General features: G+C 38.3%; 1 protein-coding gene and 1 long non-coding RNA gene across 3 annotated transcripts in view; one reads left to right on the top strand and one right to left on the bottom strand.

Annotated features, from left to right (window-relative positions):
• The window catches only part of Rpb8 (DNA-directed RNA polymerases I, II, and III subunit Rpb8), a 67,113-nt gene that overhangs the window by 39,837 nt on the left and 12,576 nt on the right, over positions 1 to 14,700 (bottom strand). The gene's annotated exons all lie outside the window — the stretch shown is intronic.
• Positions 10,900 to 13,398, top strand: LOC143265248 (uncharacterized). Its single transcript, XR_013039584.1, has 2 exons — positions 10,900 to 12,718; positions 12,857 to 13,398. It is a non-coding gene; the product is annotated as an uncharacterized LOC143265248 (long non-coding RNA).

Genomic DNA, 14,700 nt, shown 5'->3' with positions numbered 1-14,700 from the left:
TCCTCTTCGCTACCCCGAAACGCTTCAACCCTCCTTCACCTGTCGCACTCTAACGATCTATCTCTGTTTTCGTATCTCTCGCCACTGACCGTGGAGAGGGGCCTTCCGATACAAACCCCGAGCTGATGTACATTCACAGAAATCTTAGTTAACGCGGCTGACAACGGATGCTCCCGACTCACGCACTTCAATGAAATTTCGATCTTACACTTCACATTTTACAGCTCAAGCTTTTTCGAAATAGCAACCATAGCTTTGGTGAATTGACGCTTTTTACATTTTCAGATCATCGTATCATCGAATTTCTGAAGTATGGAATTTGCAAGTTTAAGGTTGTTAAAGAGCCAAGTTGTCAAATTATCAAATTGCCAAAATCTGAATTATTAAACTTATGATTTGTTGAATTCTCAAATTACTGTATTTGTAAATTCCTGATTATTAAGTCAGATTATGAAATTTTTGAATCTGCAAAAAATTTTATTTTCAAATTCCTAAATCACCAAATGCGCTGCCAAATTCTAAATTTTTAACTTGCAAATTTTTAAATTCTCAAATTATTAAATTACTAAATTACTAAATTTTTAAATTCCTGACTTCCTAAATCAGATTATGAAATTTTTGAACCTGCAAAAAATTTTATTTCCAATTTCCTAAATCATCTAATGCATTTTCCCAAATTCTGAATTTTTAAATTAACAAATTTTTAAATCCTTAAATTGCCATATTTCTAAATTCCTGACTTCCTGAATCAGATTATGAAATTTTTTAACCTGCAAAAATTTTATTTCCAAATTCCTAAATCATCTAATGCATTTTCCCAAATTCTGAATTTTTAAACTAACAAATTTTTAAATCCTTAAATTGCCATATTTCTAAATTCCTGACTTCCTAAATCAGATTATGAAATTTTTGAATCTGCAAAATATTTTATCTCCAAATTCCTAAATCATTTAACACATTTTCCCAAATTCTGAATGTTTAAATTAACAAATTTTTAAACCCTTAAATTGCCATATTTCTGAATTTTTAAATTAAATAATTAAATTTTTGACTCTGTAAATGATTTTATTAGCAAATTCTTAAATGACCAAATGCGTTATAATAGAAGAAACGTGATCATTGATCCGAGGTCCGATCTGTGTTTCCCCGTATTCTATTATTATCCTATTATTATTCTTTCTGCAGCTTTTTCATCGTGTTCTATATCCATTTAATTATCGTCTCGTTTTCAGACGCCACTTGGCTCTCGTTTTTTTGGACACAATCGTTCGGACGTCAATATTGATCTATGTATAGGGATGAATAAATACTTATATTTCGGGCCAAATGTGCATCAATGATTCTATATGTGTTTCGTGGTATTTTGAGACGTTGCTGTTTCGAGACTTCTGGATTTTATCGTCTTCAAACATTTTGGCTCGAGTTTCTGAAGTTTTTAGCTTTGTTACTTGCAGGGCTGGAGATTTCAAAATTTTAGGATTTTTAGAGGTTTCTAAATTTTGTGAGTTTATAAGATTTCAAAATTTGGGGGTTTTGAGAGAATTTGAAATTTTAGGATTTTGAGAGGTTTCTAAATTTTGTGAGTTTATAAGATTTCAAAATTTGAGGATTTTGAGAGAATTTGAAATTTTAGGATTTTGAGAGATTTCCAAATTTGAGGATTTTTGGGGAGTTTGAAATTTTAGAATTTTTGGAGATTTCCAAATTTTAGGGATTTTAGAGATTTTCAAATTTTAGGATTTTCAGAGATTTCTAAATTTTAGAATTTTGAGAGCTGTCGAAATTTGCAAATTTCTAAATTTTCAAATCCCTAGATTTCTGCTGTGAACTTCAAATCTCACAATTTCTGAGTCTCCATGACTTTAGATATCAATTCTCCTAAATCCCTAAATCCCTAGATTTCGATATGGGAATCCTAAAAAATTTCTGAAATTCACTTATGATGTCGGTCGTCACATATTCCCTAAATTCTTGATATCCCAAATCCTTATAGCTATCGACACTAAAATTTCCAGCCCCTATATCCACCGACACTAAAATCCCCAAGCCCTGTATCCACCGATACTAAAATCCCCAACTCCCATGTCTATCGATACTAAAATCCCTAACTTCCTCATCCATCGACACTAAAATCCCCAACTTCTATATCCACCGACACTTGAGTCCCCAACCCCTACATCCACCGACACTAAAATCCCCAATTCCTATATCCACCGAGACTAAAACCCCCAACTCCCTTATCCATCGATACTGAAATCCCTAACTCCCTCATCCATCGACACTAAAATCCCTAACTCCTATATCCACCGACACTAAAATCCCCAACTCTCTCATCCACCGATACTAAAATCCCCAACTCTCTCACCCACCGATACTAAAATCCCCAACTCCCTCATCCACCGATACTGAAATCCCCAACTCCTATATCCACCGATACTAAAATCCCCAACCCCTACAGCCACCGACACTGAAATCCCCAACTCCCTCATCCACCGACACTAAAATCCCCAACTCCTATATCCACCGACACTAAAATCCCCAACTCTCTCATCCACCGATACTAAAATCCCCAACTCTCTCATCCACCGATACTGAAATCCCCAACTCCTATATCCACCGATACTAAAATCCCCAACCCCTACAGCCACCGACACTGAAATCCCCAACTCCCTCATCCACCGACACTAAAATCCCCAACTCCCTCATCCACCGACACTAAAATCCCCAACTCCTATATCCACCGACACTAAAATCCCCAACTTTCTCATCCACCGACACTAAAATCCCCAACCCCTATATCCACCGACACTAAAATCCCCAAACCCTATCACACACCTAAATGCCTCTCCCCAACTTCCCAAACACCTAAACATAATACTGAAAAAATTCATAAATCCATAGAAAACAGCTGTAACACATTTGGTAAAGGAGATTTGCTCTCGACTGTACAAGTGCGTGCGAAAGATGAAGGTAGAGCGAGAAATAGATGCAAGAAGAGAATGCAACGACGACCTTTACGATCGGCTGATAGTTCTCTCTCCCTGAAACGCACGAAAGCTGTCCTTCTCTATTGTCTGCCAGCTATCTCCACCATCGTTGCACCCTCTTTCTCTCTCCGGCTAACAAGCTTCTGTCTCTCTCCCCGCAGAAACGCCCACGCTCCTTCCGTCCCTTTTCGATCTTCCCTTCCTCCTATCCGTCCTTCTCCGACCCGTGATGAAACCAGTAGGGGTGACAACCACCCAATGCACCCAGAAAGGAATGGCAATAGATTTACCCCCACCGGGTTAGGGGCGGCGCTGGGCAACCCTCTGACCTCCTCTCCCTTTTCTCCTCTTCGTTGTTTCTCTTCTACTCTCTCTACCACCCTCTCCCTCTGCAGGTACCATACAGTTACTTACAAAATTGAGTCTACCGTTCTGAATGTCTTCGATTAACGAAAAACGGATCTATGATCGTGTTATGGAGGATATTTATTTTGGAAATGAGAATATAATTTGGAAGGCAGGATTTTATATACAAGTTGGACAGGAGTTTACTGTTGCATGGTTTTGTTTGTGGACTTGGTAGTGATGTGAAGTGTTTGCTTAGAACTTTTCCTTGAGATGAAGTTGATCTGGGAATTTCTGAACTTTAGGTTTTGGAAATTTTTTAGGAGTTTAGGATCTAAATGTTTGGTAGCTTAGATGTCTAGAAACTTCAGACGTCTGATGTCTGCAAATTTAACTTTTAGGATTAAAAAATTGGAAGCATGGAAATTCGAGAACGTAGAAGCCTAAATATTCCAAGAAACCTAAACTGAATGAAGTTGCATCCAAATATATCTGAAGAGCTCTAACATCCAAACAACCCCTCAACCTTCACCTTCAACCCTCAACCTTCATCTTCAGCCCTCAACGATCCGAACCAAAAATTTCATCCCCCATATTTTCTCAGCTAATAAGGACAAAGAAAAATGTAAGAATCCATGTATAAACAAGAGAGGTTATTTTAAGAACAGAGATGCAAATTGTCCGGCAAAGTCCGTCTACAGAGCGGCGACAAACGCTTTGTTTGAAAACTCACCAACCTAACCAAATGCAAAATAACGTCGGTGAACCTGCCCTCGATGTGGACAGAAAAAGAAGTAACACTGGCCTCGAGGTAACGCAGAAAACGAAAAAGAGTCCGAGTAAATAAAAGCAAGAATCTGTTCGGGAAGAAAGGAGATGGTTGTGTCGTTGTTAGATAAAGAATTTGTCTGGAGGAAAAGGGACAAAAGAACTTATCGATGTGTTTATACTGTGCATAATTACGTACTGTGTAGAAATTTTATTTGGTTGAATAATGTTGTTTTGTGGTATTCAAATTAGATTTGTAAATTTTTAGAGTTTTATTTGGATTTTTTAGTTGAGGTGTAGTTTGAGTTTTTGGGGAGTTCTGAAAATTCTGAACGCATTAAATCTTTCGTTCTTCAAATGCTTAAATTTTCAAATTTCTAAACTTACTCAAATCTGCAAATTTTCAAATTTATAAATTCCTTTGTCTAGAAACTTAACATAACCTAACCTCAACCTCCAAATTCCCAAATTCTGAACTCATTAAATCCTCAAATCCCCAAATCCTCAAATTTATAAGTTACTGTATCACCAAACCTAACATAACCTAACCTCTATCTCCAAATTCCCAAATTCTCAACTCACCAAATCCTCAAATTTATAAATTACTATATCACCAAACCTATCATAACCTAACCTCTATCTCCAAATTCTCAAATTTTCAACTCACCAAATCCTCAAATTTATAAATTCCTATATCACCAAACCTAACATCACCTAACCTCAACCTGCGGATTCCCAAATTCCCAAATTTTCAACTCATCAAATCCTCAAATCTCTAAATCCTCCAATTTCTAAATTTCTATGTCTCCAAATTCTTAAATCCTCAAATTCTGAACTCCCCAAATTTCTAATTCCCCAAATCCCTAAATCCTCAAATTCCTAGACCTCCAAACTCTCAGATCTCTAAATTCTGAACTTACTAAATTCCTAAATCTCCAAATTCTGAATTCACCAAATTCCCAAATCCCTAAATCCATAAATTTCTAAACCTCCAAATTTTGAACCCCCCAAAATTCTAATTTCCCAAAATCTTAAATTCTCAAATTTCTAAACCCCTAAACTCCCAAATCTCTAAATTCAGAACTTACCAAATTCCCAAATCCCCAAATTCTGAATTCACCAAATTCCTAAATCCCTAAATTCCTAAGCCTCCAAATTTTGAACCTCCCAAAGTTCTAATTTCACAAAATCTTAAATCCTCAAATTTCTAAACCCCCAAACTCCCAAATCTCTAAATTCAGAACTTACCAAATTCCCAAATCCCCAAATTCTGAATTCACCAAATTCCTAAATCCCTAAATTCCTAAGCCTCTAAATTCTGAACCCCCAAAAGTTCTAATTTCCTAAAATTCTAAATCCTCAAACTCCCAAATCCCCAAATCCTCAATTCCCAAATCTCCACTCCAATTCCCAAATGTCCCAATTGAATCCTCCCTCAATTCTAAAACTCCTGCTAAAACCTTGAACACAATAAACCTGATTAACTGAGATCAACTCTGTGCCTAACTAGCTTTTCAACTCGAGTCCATCTAATAGTGCATCGGTTGTTTCCTAACGGCGACAAATATCGCGTCGAGGAAACTATATTTCACTAGAAATTAAAATTAGATTAACAGTGTCGTAAGCAATAATTGCTGTCGCCTTAATTTAAATCCATCGACCATTTTCCAATAACGCGTCTCGTATGAATTACCGCAAAAATAGATACTAACCTATACTTAGAATACGTGGCGGATAATATACGATGTCTGTTACTACGTTGGTCAAGACACTCGCATAAAACGTCCATTAACTGACAATGAGACTCTCGAAACTTCACACCATCTTCTGTGCGGTAATCGTTTAACTCGTGCATCCCTCACTCGATATCGCGTGTTTCAATGTCAAGGTTACCATGTAACGCGATATCGCGTGCATCGTCTACTTTACGGTGATCTTACGAAACTCGCGAACTCTCAAATTAAATTTTCAAAATTTTTCATTTCGCAGACTTTGTAAATCTGAAGTAAAATGCAGGGATTTTTGAATTTGAATATTTTAAAAATTAAAATTGCTACATGAAGTACACCCTACCAAACCTCTTCCGCTCGTATGCGGCAATATAATAAGAGTCATCCGAGAGTCGCACTAACGGTACTGTCAAGTGAAAAGAATAAAATTATGAAATAGTTTACTTGTCAGAAAGAAGAATGTATACTTGAAATAATGTTACAAAGTACGGAGAACCTTCGCATCCAAACAGCGAACACTTTGATCGGGCCTCGTCGTGGCAAAAAGTTGAAAGAAACCCGGGTGGTTAAGCACGGTCACGTGACCGCCTAATTCATCGACGATAGGATCGTCCACGGTGATTTCGCTCTAAACGCTTGACGAGACGACTTCAAACCTGTGGTCGCTAAAAACTGCCAATCGATATGAATATCGACCATTCCTCGCGTCCCCTCCGTAGCCCCCATGACCAATATCCTGAGGAAAGGTCTCTTTTGCGGCGTATCAGGGAAAAAAAAATGAAAAAGAAAAATTAAGTTTAAAAAGAAGGCACGGTCGAAAAAGGCCTTGATACGAAAGGGGTGGTCGAGCAAGTAAGAGGTTGGTAAAAGGGTGAACACGGGGTGGTTTAGCTGGAGGGACAAGGACAGCGAGGAGGGGTGGACTTCGGTACCGAGGGCTTCCCAACTGCGCAGTGTCGCTATCCGCTATCGACCGGTTCACAAGCGCTATAAATACTGGGCACCGGGGGCTCTCGCCACCCCTGCCACACACCCACACACACGTACACGCACTCGCAACACACACACACACCCGGCCACCCACGCGCACACCCCTTTTGCCGTCACTTCCCCGTCTAACCAACACTTCTACGCCTGCAACCACCCTTCTCGCCCCCCTCGTAATCCTCTTGGCTCGCACACACAGAGGGGCGGGAAACCTTGACCTTCAAAAGTGCCACGGAGGGCGAGGGTGGTATAACCACCACCTCCCGGTGACGCATCTCCCGTATCCCCACCCTCTTGCTCTCTCTTTGCTCCGGCTATAACCTTCCCCTCTTTATCGCTCCTTCTTTTTCTCTTCCTTTTACTTACTTCTGTGTCGATGAAGCTTTTAAGCGGTATTCTTGTTCGAACGCCCGTTTTTAACGCGATTTTTGCGAATTCACTTAACGGCGGCTTTACGTTTCCAGATCGCAACCTTTCTTTTACGCGCTCGACGTTTTCGGTTATTCTTTATGACTGTTTTTTGTTCGTGCAACCTTTGTTATGCCTCTTTTATGAAAATTTTTCAATTTATCGCTTAACTTTTTCGTTTGCGGGATAACTATTACCCAGCACACGAGGGGCAACCATAGCTACGTTTGCACTTCAGAATAAAAGACTGTGTACTATATTGCCACGTATATCTATTATATCGTTCTCTCTCACATACATATTGTACTTCATTTCCCATTCACCGGCGCTACTACGTTATACTTTTGCGCATTCCACTCGTTATATCGCCGTGCACTCTCACGCGCAACATCGTCACCTAAGTGTATCTTTTAACCACTATATTCTCCATAAGCTATATTTTACTCGCGTCAGTCCTCCCACGCATTCTGTCACCACGCGATAAATAGCCGCGCGTTATATGTAATTAAACTGCTCGATAACGTAGCGAAAATAAACTTACAGAGGGTGCCGCTTTTCTGTTTAGATTCTTATTGCAAATCTCTATTTTTGTTTAATTCTGAATCGAATGAGATTTTAATTAGGTGGGCGTAGAATTTTGGCTACTACGCTTTTGGGCTTGACTACCCTAATCGATCGGTCTACGGTCTACGGATTCGGGGATTTGTGTAGGGACATACGAATGTAGATGTACTGAAGTTTAGGAACATATGTAGAGGTGGTAGATGTTTAGGGACATGGGAATTTATAGATGTTAACAATCTGGGGATATTTCGATATCTGGTAATATTAACAGTTTAGAGATATCGGGGTCCAAATAAGTTAATAATCTAGGGATATTTCGATATCGGGTAATATTAACAATCTAGAAATATTGGGGCCCAAGTATGTTAACAATCTAGGAATATTTTTATATCTAGTAGCATTAACAATCTAGAGATATCGGGGTCCAAGTATGTTAACAATCTATGGATATTTTTATATCTAGTAACATTAACAATCTAAGGATATTTCTATGCCTAGTGATATTAACAATCTAGAGATATTTCGATATCTGGTAATATTAACAATCTAGAGATATCAGGATCCAAATATGTTAACAAACTAGGGATATTTTTATATCTATTAACATTAACAATCTACGGATATTTCTATGCCTAGTGATATTAACAATCTAGGGATATTTCGATATCGGGTAATATTAACAATCTGGAGATATCAGGGTCCAAGTATGTTAACAATCTATGAATATTTTTATATCTAGTAACATTAACAATCTAAGAATATTTCTATGCCTAGTGATATTAACGATCTAGTGATATTTCGATATCTGGTAATATTAACAATCGAGAGATATCAGGGTTCAAATATGTTAACAATCCAGGGATATTTTTATATCTAATAACATTAACAATCTAGGGATATTTCTATGTCTAGTGATATGAACAATCTAGAGATACTTCGATATCTAATAGTCTAGAAACAATCTAGGAATCCCAAGATCTAGAAATGTTAAAAATCTAGGAATATGAAAATCGAAAAATGTTAGCAATATAGGAATACATAGCTAGGGATTTAGAGGTGCAGAGTGCTGAATATGCAGACCGATAACCACAGTTGTCTAGGAAGTAAAAACCTACACTATCAAAAAACCCATTATCATTTTTTACTACAGAACCAGGTACCATATTCAGTTACTATAAATACCGATACAAAATTATCGATACATCTGTATTGAATAATATTTTTTTTAATTCTCAAGCTTCGTAAAAGAGATTGTATTTCGTTCAGCATAATGCGTTGATGAATAACGAAATTATGCAGGCAGGATTTTCATAGTCTCCTAGAGGAATACGAATATCAATGTCGGCGGGCCGATCGAAGTACGATAACAAAAGCTGGATGATTGAGAAAGAGGCACAAAGGTTCGGTCTGATCGATTTAATAAAATGGCACACATCGCATCGGGCCGAACACGTCAGCCGAATTGGCGATCAGTGAAGCCACTCGACGAGTCGAAGGTCGCCACGAATCATTGGGACGTCGCGTCGGCGTATCTCTTTCTCTCTTTCTCACCCTACGGTCGATTTGAATTACGAGTTCCGCCATTAAGGACGACTCGAGAGTGCTCTTAATTATTGACGATAAATGAGAAAATTGAAATTCTCCGATAGGTAATTCTCAAGGCCCGTTTTAATCGTGCCGCATCCTATTACGTCTCTGGATCACCAAGGTAAAGCGCGGCCATAAATTACAACGTGTAATGGAGACTGAAGCTTCCGTTACTGATAACGTTATCGACAAGGATCTATAATGCGCTGTTATCGATATTATCCTTCAGAGTGATTTCATGCAGCAAAATTTAACGGGGTTTATCGGTCAAATTTATCTACTGAAATTTTCGAAATCCCACTTTCTGATCCAATCATCTAATAACCTAGTCTAATAATTTAAATTAAACTAACAAATTTTAGTAACTTCGTCAAAGCCCAGCGGTGTATCGATGCCGATGTAATTTGAAAAAATATATTTTCTAATAATTTAATTTTAACAAAATATTCATTTCTTTTGATTTTAAAAGTTCCGTTAGTTTTCCAACGTACTTTAATAAAAATTATCGTCCAGAAACGGTCTTACCGTATTAAAAAAGTATTATCTCTCTGAGCAGAAATAACGGAGTATGCCCAGGATACAGTTTAGCAGGGCTTCATCAGCAAAAATGAAACTAAAAAAGAACAGGAACGGAAAATCGTCTCGTCTCTCCGTTTAACCGAAAAACGAACAGGGATCCGTCGCTAATTCCTCATCGAGCGACCGCGGGGTATGAATAATCCCTGTGCGCTTAAAAGTTCGCCATGGACCGCGCGATTCTCGGCATAAATCTCTTTGCCGGTGAAGTCGAAAGGCGTGTACGAAAATAAATTTATCCGTCGGACAGGCCCGACATTTGGCCTGCAAAAGATACAAAAAAAAACCTGAAATCGACGAGACAGAGAGGACCGACGAAGAAGAAACGAAGCAGAGAGAGAGATTGAAGAAGCGACCACACGTTGCTGCATATACATGGTGTCCCGTTTTAATTCGCACTTAATTACTTTGATACGGGGGTAAGTAGGCTATTGGGTTACGTCAAGGTCATTGGAAGATACTGGGACTGTGGGGATGGATTTAAGACTTTCGGGGAATTGGAATTTTATTGGTTGGAATTGGGACTTGACTTGAAGGTCTTATAATTTTGAAGTTCTGGGAATTATAATTTGGGAAGTAGTTGTCAAGGTGTCTGAAGTACTGAAGAGTTTAAGTACATAGTGCTAGATCTAGAATTACAATGTCTCCAAATTCCTATATATAAAGATCCTAAACTTCAGAATATTAGATTATAAGTTCTTAACTTGCAAGTCTATAAATGTCTTAATCCAGACATACTAAACTTCAAAATATCAAATTATAAGTTTTAAACTTGCAAGTCTACAAATATCTTAATCCAGACATACTAAACTTCAAAATGTCAAATTATAAGTTCTAAACTTGCAAGTCTACAAATGTCTTAATCCAGATATCCTAAACTTCAACATCTCAAATTATAAGTTCCAAACTTGCAAATCTACAAATGCCTTACTCTAGACATACTAAACTTCAAAATGTCAAATTATAAGTTCTAAACTTGCAAGTCTACAAATGTCTTAATCCAGATATCCTAAACTTCAACATCTCAAATTATAAGTTCCAAACTTGCAAATCTACAAATGCCTTACTCTAGACATACTAAACTTCAAAATGTCAAATTGTAAGTTCTAAACTTGCAAGTCTACAAATATCTTAATCCAGACATACTAAACTTCAAGATCTCAAGTTATAAGTTCTAAACTTGCAAGTCTACAAATGCCTTAATCCAGACATACTAAACTTCAACATCTTAAATTATAAGTTACAAACTTCCAAGTCTCCAAATTCCTAAATCCAGAGATCTTAAGCTTCAAAATCTGAAATTATAAGTTCCAAACGTCCAAGTCTGCAAATTTCTAAATTCTTAAAATCCTAAAATACTTAGATCACAAAATCCCAGCTCCACAAGTTCCAAGTCACCAAAATTCCAAATCTTCAATGTCCTTAGATCACAAAATCCCAACTCCACAAATTCCAAGTACACAAAACCCCAAATCTCCAAATCCTCAAATTCCTAATATCCTAACTCCACAAATTCCAAGTCACCAAAACCCCAAATCTCCAAATCCTTAAATTCCTAATATCCCAACTCCACAAATTCCAAGTCTCCACAATCCCAAATCTCCAGAGTCCTTAGATCCCAAAATCCCAACTCCACAAATTCCAAGTCTCCACAATCCCAAATCTCCAGAGTCCTTAGATCCCAAATCCCAACTCCACAAATTCCAAGTCTCCAAAACTCCAAATCTCCAAATCCTCAAATTAGTAATATCCTAACTCCACAAATTCCAAGACTCCACAACCCCAAATCTTCAGAGTCCTTAGATCCCAAAATCCCAACTCCACAAATTCCAAGTCTCCCAAACCCTAATTCTCAAATCCCCAAATTCCTAATATCCTAACTCCACAAATTCCAAATCTCCACAACCCCAAATCTCCAGAGTCCTTAGATGCCAAAATCCCAACTCCACAAATTCCAAGTCTCCCAAACCCCAATTCTCAAATCCCCAAATTCCTAATATCTTAACTCCACAAATTCCAAATCTCCACAACCCCAAATCTCCAGAGTCCTTAGATCCCCAAATCCCAACTCCACAAATCCCCAAATCCCAAAATCCCAAAATCCCACATCCCCAAATCCCCAAAATCCCAAGCTCTCCAAATACCTAAATCTCCTGACCCTAACCCTTGAAATCCCAAATTGCAAATTTCCATCCCCCAAATCTCCAACTCCCCAATATCCCTCCATTCCAAAATCCAACCTCCAACTTCCCAGATCCTAAAATCCCAAATTCCCAAACTCCATCCAAAAGCCATTTCCCCTCTTCCCTCATTTCCCAAATAATAGAATTATTAACGCCAGGTCGATCACCCCGTACATAAGCAACTTTTTGTCCGTTTCTCGAAGGGAATTCAGCGAGACAAAGAGGTACCCTTGAAGATGTGTTGCAGGGTGATCGACGATGGGCGTTCCGGTGTCATGGTATTTCGAAGCATTGCGCAATCCCCCCTGCCACCAGCAACCATTTCGAATGGTGTTGGCGCTTCTTCCTCGGTTTGTCAGCTGGTTTCAAGGCCGACTGGTAACGCGGACCGGTCCTCGAAAGCATAATCTCGCGGACTAAACTTCGAGGGACATTTCGAAATTGGAGGACTCGCGAACTTCAAGGTGGAACGGGTTTCCAAACGGACTTGTTCACATCCTGATCAGAGGATTGTTACACGTGCTAGTCGTCGCGAAAATCATTCTGAGTACAAGATGGCGGGTGACATTTTGAATTGCGAAAGGTGAGCAACGTATATTTAGAACTAATGCAACTTAAGGGTATGAGAACGTTTCAAGCAGAGAAAATCAATCATACTTTTCTCCTTGGTTTAACTATTTTATCTACTAATATTATATTTCTTATAAATAATAATTTACAGTTAGACTAAGAAAATGTACATATTTTAGTAGAGACAGAACAGATACAAATGTTATCGTGTAAAAGAAAAAATATGAGAGGCAATGTCTTTTAGGACCAATGTTCAATGCGTTCAACGGGAGCAGCTTCCAGGGATGAGGGAAATTAATTTCCAAGGAAATGATCAGTTATAACGTGTATTAATCTGCTCGAAGTATTCGTTTAATCATTCCTGGAATTAATTGCCGCTGATACGTCAGTGAAATTCTGAAAAGCGACCGGTAAAAAAAAGGACAAAGAACGTCGCTCAACTGGAAGAATATCGTCGGTTCGCGTTGGGAGTGCAGGAAGAGAAATTATTACGGCTGACAGGAATGACGGGAAAGCAAAAAATTTCAAGGAATTATAGAGGAATTGCGAGAAATGATAAGGACTTCATTCGTCCGGCTGTCGTACTGGGTTTAACTATGGAACTGCGACCGATGTACAGTACCCTTTTCCAGCGCTAACTACCGACGACACTGATCCTACGAATCTCACCCTCGGGTGCTTTTCAAACGCAAACATCGTTACTGCGATACAATTAACTCCGGAAAAACAATCCCTATTAGCAGCCGGCGACATTACCGGCTTCTAAAAACTTACAATTTGCAAAAAGTTAAATTATTTCACCATGAATACTTCTGTCTTTTATAATATATCATAAAGAATAACAAGGGGGATGACAAAGTTAACAAAGAAGGCGAAATATTTAAATCAAAGAGATTTAAAAATATCTATGTATATTTTGTTTGGCAAAAGGCATAAAAATCCATCCTCGTTCGAGCATAAATTCAATCAGCCATGAAAAGAATACAGAACGATATTTGTAGGTTAGGTATCCCTATACGTTCCATCGAGCGAGAAGATTAATTGCCGGTAACATGATTTCCTTGACGATCTTTTGACCTTTTACGCGGAAACGAGCGCACGTGCAAGCTGCACAACAAAGCCAGCACGTAACACGTCCATTGTTAAACGTGTTCCTCCTTTAGGGCAACCAATGTTCTGTTATTGACACGTACTCTTTACACGCGGTGAACACAGTCTGCGGATAGATGATGGTACACATGCTACTTTACCGACGTCTGTCGAACCGTCCGATTAATTAATACTTCACAAAATTGAGGTAAACGGGGCATATACCGAGTAACGGGGCGTATTAACGGGTATATTAATAAAGATAACTATAATTATGTAATACGATACTTGTAAATTGATTACAAACACCTGACAAGCTTTCGTAGATACCTACGAATACAGTGAACACTCGTTATATTGCCGCAGACGGTGTTTTGGAAAATTGTAATATAGCAAGAGGTACCTTTGCAGAGTGATTGCAGAGGTTGTTCGTAAATTTTTGTAATGATGTACTTCCAAATATAACACGAGTAGAAAGGACATTCGTTATATTGCCGCAGACGGTGTTTTGGAAAATTGCAATATAGCAAGAGGTACCTTTGCAGAGTGATTACAAAGGTTGTTCGTAAATTTTTGTAATGATATACTTCCAAATATAACACGAGTAGAAAGGACATTCGTTATATTGCCGCAGACGGTGTTTTGGAAAATTGCAATATAGCAAGAGGTACCTTTGCAGAGTGATTACAAAGGTTGTTCGTAAATTTTTGTAATGATATACTTCCAAATATAACACGAGTAGAAAGGACATTCGTTATATTGCCGCAGACGGTGTTTTGGAAAATTGCAATATAGCAAGAGGTACCTTTGCAGAGTGATTACAAAGGTTGTTCGTAAATTTTTGTAATGATGTACTTCCAAATATAACACGAGTAGAAAGGACATTCGTTATATTGCCGCAGACGG

Source organism: Megachile rotundata, chromosome 10 (assembly GCF_050947335.1).
Source record: "Megachile rotundata isolate GNS110a chromosome 10, iyMegRotu1, whole genome shotgun sequence".
Classification (NCBI taxonomy): domain Eukaryota; kingdom Metazoa; phylum Arthropoda; class Insecta; order Hymenoptera; family Megachilidae; genus Megachile; species Megachile rotundata.
This window is presented reverse-complemented; position numbering and strand designations above follow the sequence as displayed.